Below are 7,107 nucleotides of genomic sequence, written 5' to 3'. Positions count from 1 at the left end.
TAAATATATATAATTATATACAATTATATAAAATTAGGTATATTTTTATATAATTTTATATAATTATATATAAAACATTTTTTCCCTGGCAGCTGAATAAATCAGCACTATAAGTGATTCTTTACTACGATTGTTCAATAACATTAGGGTATGTTTCGTTTTTATGCTTACACGCTAAGCATCATTTTATCTTTGGCCATCAAATATTAATCACAAATAATGCTCACTGAGCTGTATGCGACAGTAAGAAAAATACTTAACATAAGGTAGTACAATAATATCATAAGAAGTTGTCCCCTCGCGTGTTTGATACTGTGACGTTTCACTTTCGCTAGTAAGAGAAAACTTTTGGAACGTTGCGCCTGTTCATGGCCGCAAGCACAAGCGGAACGACCCTCACAGAAAAATACTATCCAAAATATTATGAAAAAAACTATGAAAAAATACTATCAAAAAATTCACAGTAAATTCGCAACTATAAATTCATAGCAACTATGAAGAAATTTGTAGTTACCATCAATTGTTATTAGTATTATTACTCATAGTTTACTATCAACATAGTGATATTTGTTATCAAGTATAAAATAATAACTATCAATGGTTCACAGTTTATGATTTTTTAATAATTACCATCAAAATTTCATAGTAAATTAGGAAATTTGGATAGTTACTATGAAATAGGAGATAATATTTTTCCGTGAGGGGAATGAATAATGACTACATTTACACCGTGCATTTAGACCGCGGCCTATACAATAGATCCTTATTTATTCTATAGGTTAAATAAAGACATCTATCGTATTTAGGTCGTGGACTAAACGCAAGATGTAAACGTAGCCACTGATAGTCGCAGCCTAACGTAGCTCATAGCTATCTCCCTTCGATTCATATGACGCATTAACAAATATTTACGAAAATTGAATTCTTGTCACGACTCTTTTCCAAAATAAATGTTAAAAAATTATTACATTTTTTTCGTAATATCCCTTTCACTGTACTTCCGTTATTCGTGCTTTATTAACATATCACTGCTAGTTTAGGCCCTACAAAAATAATCGCGACATTTTGATGAATTTTATATAGCGGCTTCCAATTGCTTACATCTCAGTACTGAAATCTTAATCTCATTGCAATTGCGCAAGCGTAACAACATCTTCTAGTACAGCAAAATATGTACAGCATCAATTTCAAGAAATTCTGTTTTCAGTTCGCGAGTGTACTACCTTAAACTCAACAAGGATGTAAAAGAATTAAACAGTGAGGATTTACTGGACGGTTTTGTCTTCTGAACGCATTGTCAGTGCTCTTGTGTCTGACAGTGTTCAATTGTATCTTCTAGAAAAATTGTATCTACTGGAAAACTCCCATCTATACATATATTATATCTCGTAAAAAATTATATCTTTGTTCTCAACTTCTATCATCATCGGTTCATCATTATTATTAAGAGTAGTTATAATTGTAGTTATAATTGTACTTATAATTTGATCGTCTGTTATCAGTTGCGGTTAGTTTCTCTACTAAGGCACCACTCATGTGATCCTAAAAAATAAGTAATTTTTTATATATCACATGTCGTGGTATATTATAACGCCGTGTCTCCAGATAATCTATCTTAATATGATTATGAGTATATAACAAAAATAGAAAGAAAAGATAAATGTGAATCTGCTAATGAATTAAAACGTTATATCATGAAAAACCTTTATTCGCATGTGGGAATAAAGTGAATCTTTTCGCTTGTAGCTCTTGTCACACTCCAAACATTTAAATAGCTTTGTATTGCTGTGTACAAAACTTCTGTGTCTGTTTTTGTCTTTTTTGATACGAAAGGCTTTGCCGCAAATCTAACATGCAGAACATTTATGATTACAGGAATGTAAAAATAAAAATATTCAAATATAAAGTTATTAGAAAAAATACTACGGTAATTTTAAAGCACATACCTCACATAGATATGATTTCTCGCTTGTATGTATATTTATGCGGACGTTGCTACGAAAGGTAAAAGATTGACAGTGGTTACATTTATACTGTCTTTCGAGATGATTCGTGTCTATATAATAATGTAAATTCTGCTGAGATTTACAAATTTTCTTACACACAATACACTTGTAATTTTTATCATTGCAATGCTTCGCCTCCGTATGTTTATTAAGATTATATTTTCGACTACAAAAAAATGACCGTAGTAATATTTGTCATTTGTTCTCAATTAATTTAAGCATAGACATCGAATTACCAAATAATTCTTCTAATTTTTATTATTCACTTAATTACTCACGTAAATGCTTTTTCACAAAACTGACATTGATATTTTTCATCTACATGAGTTTTCTCGTGACGACGCATATTAGATACATGCTTATACGTTTTATCACACGCTCTGCATTTGTACCGTTCAATATGTACCACTTTATGTTCATTCAAAACTTTCGAGGAGATAAACTGTTTATCTTTAATAATAAAGAAGATGATTGTTGTAAGACAAATATGAAAATGGTAACATAAAGCGGATAATTGTTGAAAAATAATACGAAGTTATCAAAAACATTAAAAATATTAATCATGAACTATATAAATCTTACCACGCTGTTGATGTACATATTCTCTTGTGTCATTATGCATTGGTTCATTTGGAATCTGTCGCGAATGACATTCCATTTTTTTCAATTATAAAATTCTTTAGGGATTTTCATTTATTTCTCAATTAATTTTATTGTAATGTTTCCTAAACTCTTTTCATAGTTCTCTAAATTTTTTTAGACATATTTACTTTCAAGTTTATTCATCTGAATGAAATCTTTGTAGGAGTTACCCAACATTAGAATATTTTAATGCTAAATTGATGTATTTTATAGCTGGTGATACTCCATATGTAATTTGGATAGTTTATTCTATACATTAATGTTTCTTTATTTTTTCCTGATTTACATAAGTAAAATATTAAGTAAAATATTAATTTGAAAACATAATACATTGAAAAACAATGATAATAATTAAATGTAATTCAATCTGAGTACAAATTGAAACATTTAAATAAGAACCGTCATCAAGGTTAAAAGCAACATCTGATATAACTGACTAACAGGTATAAAAAATGAAATATTAAAAGTAAACCGTATAATTACTTGTTATGTTTTAAAATATGATAAATACAGATTAGAGAGAATTCAATGAGGAATGGACAATATTTATTTTACCTTCGACGGTGAGAACAGATTGATTCTGAACAATCAAATTATAATAAACAGCTATTGCGACAAATAAAAAGGAAGAAGCACAATGATGTGTCAAAGACAGACTATACCATAAAAAGAGAGACCTGACCTAAAATTAGAATGACGCAGGACGTTTCATCATAAAATTAAAATTTTTATGATTTAATTACTTACATGCAGTGCTTAAACGTAGTAATCAAGATCTCGAAGTACAGTTAAATTTCGAATTGTTTTCTGACAACTAACCAAGTCAAAATCTTGAGAACGACTGATCCAAGTCTACATATACGTACATTCGTACATACATGTGTTTACATATTAGGGTAGAGGTTATTTTAACAATTTTTGAAATTTTATTGAGAATTCCCCTAAAGTTAAAGATACATAGACTAACGGACAATTGAGAGTAATAATCGAATGCAGTTAATGGTGCGAAATAATTAATGAATTTATTATTGTTTAGACATTACATACAGATCGAAAGAATCGTACGTTTTGGCTCCGTTCGAGCCTTCAGCGATGTCATAATGTAGCAGTGTTGGGCACAATCGATTAATTTATTAGTTAACTAAAATAACCGACTAAAAATTCTAAACATACATTTATATTCATGATTAATATAATCAATTAATGAAATCAATTTTATACTATTAATCAATTAAGTTTCGGCTTAACTAAAGTAATTGATTAAAAATGATGTGTGTATTACGATCACGACTAATTTAGCCAATTATTGAAGCAAATAAAACAGTTGATTAAAAAAATAATAATCAATCATCAATCATTGATTTTCAGTCATGTATTAAAAAAATAATATTAATAATTTTTACGATATATATTATTAAAGAACGATATTTGTCATATCGAAAAGCTATTCAAATCACAGTTGATCGATAAATCACTTTATGTTTTTGTGGAAATTAGGAAAGATATAGTACATATTAATAAAATATAGTTTTTTCCTACTTATTTATCAATTAATTTTATTTATAAACCGAAACATTATAATAGTAATACTAATAGAAAATTGATATATTTTTGATATTGCAATAATATCAAAAGTAATGCTACGCATATACCTGTTTTATAGTATAACAAATTAATTAAGGAGGTTTAATCTGTGCTTATCTAAACACAAATGATTAATAAATAACGATCGATTTTTTAATTTGCAGCAGATAATGATTTTCTATTAATTGATTGAATTAATCACAGGTACACGTAATAACTTGTTTTAGTCGGTTAACTATAATCAAGAAATAAACTTTTAACCGTAATCATTAATTTATAAATTGATTAAATTTTGCCCAATACTGTAACGTAGATACAAAAATTAAAAAATTGAAAAATTAATTATATCAATTTCAAAATTAATCGCATAATTTTCAATAATTTTGTCGATACGATTCAGTACTTTAACATGTTTCTTGTATACATCCTTTGAAAATAATTTATATTTTGACATATTTGTCATAATTAGCAGCTGTGCTCACTTTGCCAAACAGCTAATTGACATGGATGTTTTCTCAAGTATGGATTTGAAGAGACTGCTCATCTGTTCCTTTAAACTTATCCAACACGATTAAATTTTTAATTTATTAATTTTTGAATCTACAATGCATTATTACATATTTTATTAGTGTACAAATTTAATCGATAAAATCCTGCTATAAAAAAATTTTTCTATTTTTCAAAACTGGGACCACACGCACTTTATATTCCTCACGTAGAAAACAACTTATGTGTACAATTTCAGGTCAATCAGAAGCAGCGGTTATTTGGAAATCGATTATTTAAAAAAATGGCTTACTTAAAAAATTGCCCTGGCAAAAATACAAATCGGAGCGTAAGTAAAATGTAAAGGGAGAGTGACAGAAGCGTAAGCAAACGTTCTAAAGAGCGTAGATTGGAACAATGGAATGTAAAAGAAGTGTAAAATGTTTACAAAGCATTTTAATGCTTCTTTCACATTCCATTGCTTCAATTTACGCTCCTTAAAAGGTTTTATTACGCTTCTGTCACTCTCCCTTTACATTCGACTTACATTCTATCTTGCCTTACGCTTTATTTTCGCAAGGATGGTAAATAACAATATTAAGAAGAGTGGCAAAATATCATTTACACACAAGTGCATTATTATATGATATTATTATAAGTCAGCGGCGGCCCTCCGTATAGAATTAATATATAACATTATTGATAATAAATGAGATTCAATTAAAATGAAAATTGTACTTCTATGTAAAGAAAAACAAGAAGGAAATTTTTAATCAATTTTTTAAGTATAAGTAATATATAAGTGGTTGTATCGATTATAGAGAGTAGAGCTTGGAGAGAGTAGAGATGATTTTGGAGTTAAACAAATTCAAACTCTACACATATCAATATTTATATTCGGTCAAAGAACCATACCTCTGTTTTGGACTTTCTATAAGCAGTTTTTACAAAAGCGTTTAGAATCGTTTCTCTATCTTCTGTGATTAGTCACAAATATTCCATAACACAAAACAGTTATAATGACAGAAAAAGAAGCAACATATTGCCGTGAGTTATTCCCAATTCGGCAGTGGATACGTAGACATTACACAAAAATAAGAAAAAAGCATTATGCAACATGCAATATTTGTTTGGAATGGATATCAATTCGACCTTCGTCTTTGTTACATAATCACTTGGTACAGGAACATTCAAACGAACTAACGGAAGAAGAAAAGAAAGATGAACTTATACATTGGATATGGGATCATTGTACCATAAAAGACACACAGAATGCGATATGTAATATATGTGGCTCAAAACTTAAGTATTACAATCAAAAAGATTTCGGCAATGTACGTTATCACTTACAAAAGATGCACGGGTAAGTGTATTCTAAAGGTTATCAAAAATTGATACAGAAGATTATAAAATTGACAGCAATTGATATTAATAAATGAATAACACCTGAAAAAATGTAATAATTGAAACGGATGTTCAACAAGACACTCATTGGGATTTGTGTATTATTATATGGATATATACCATGTATATATTCAGAAAAGTACAAATTAGTAATATTCGTTCATTTTAACTTTCGTACAAAAATAATCAGATATAAGATATGTATTTTCCATATCGTTATACTAGATCGCATCTCAATATCCAAATAATAAGTTAAAAATTATATAATATAATTGAAACTAATTTCTATGCGTTTTTTTTTACTTCGTTAATCACTCTATATTTAAATGTAGGATATTTCCTCCGTATACAGATGATATGTGAGTAGCGATGCAACACGGATAAAACTATAAAAAAAGATTAAATACACTCAGCAACTTCATCTAAAATTTGTGAAGACGCAGAACATGGAACAGTGTTCTTAATAAGTAATTATTCACTGTACATTTATTATGTTTATTACAATGTAAATAAATTATTTGAATTAAATGTAGCATTTCGTGTACAAGTATAAGAAATATCAATGAAGAACAAGTAGGAAATAGGGAAACAGCTATGTTAATCAAAGAATAATTAAATGTTTGTAATAAAATTTTTTTCACAAAATTTGTAACCAAACTGTTTATAACAAAATTTTAGTACTTCATGTTCAATAGTAAAATCGTTGAACCTGAAACATATATGTCTATATGCAATATAAGTGTCAGGGATATGGAGAGAAATCCTTTTTAGTAAGAAATGTTATAATACTTACCTTTCATCAGCGTAAAAAAATATACATCCATAAATATTCTATTCAAAAATAATGTTTTCACATAATTACGAGTAATACAAATGTAACATTAAGTATAAATAAACATTTTATAACTTTTCAATTTTTTTCGTACTACATATGAATAAAGATCCATTAAGCACTTTAACATTAACAGATCATATTTTGGATCTT

This window comes from Mycetomoellerius zeteki, unplaced genomic scaffold, assembly GCF_001594055.1.
Source record: "Mycetomoellerius zeteki isolate Tzet28-1 unplaced genomic scaffold, Tzet1.0 scaffold114, whole genome shotgun sequence".
Lineage (NCBI taxonomy): Eukaryota > Metazoa > Arthropoda > Insecta > Hymenoptera > Formicidae > Mycetomoellerius > Mycetomoellerius zeteki.
This window is presented reverse-complemented; position numbering follows the sequence as displayed.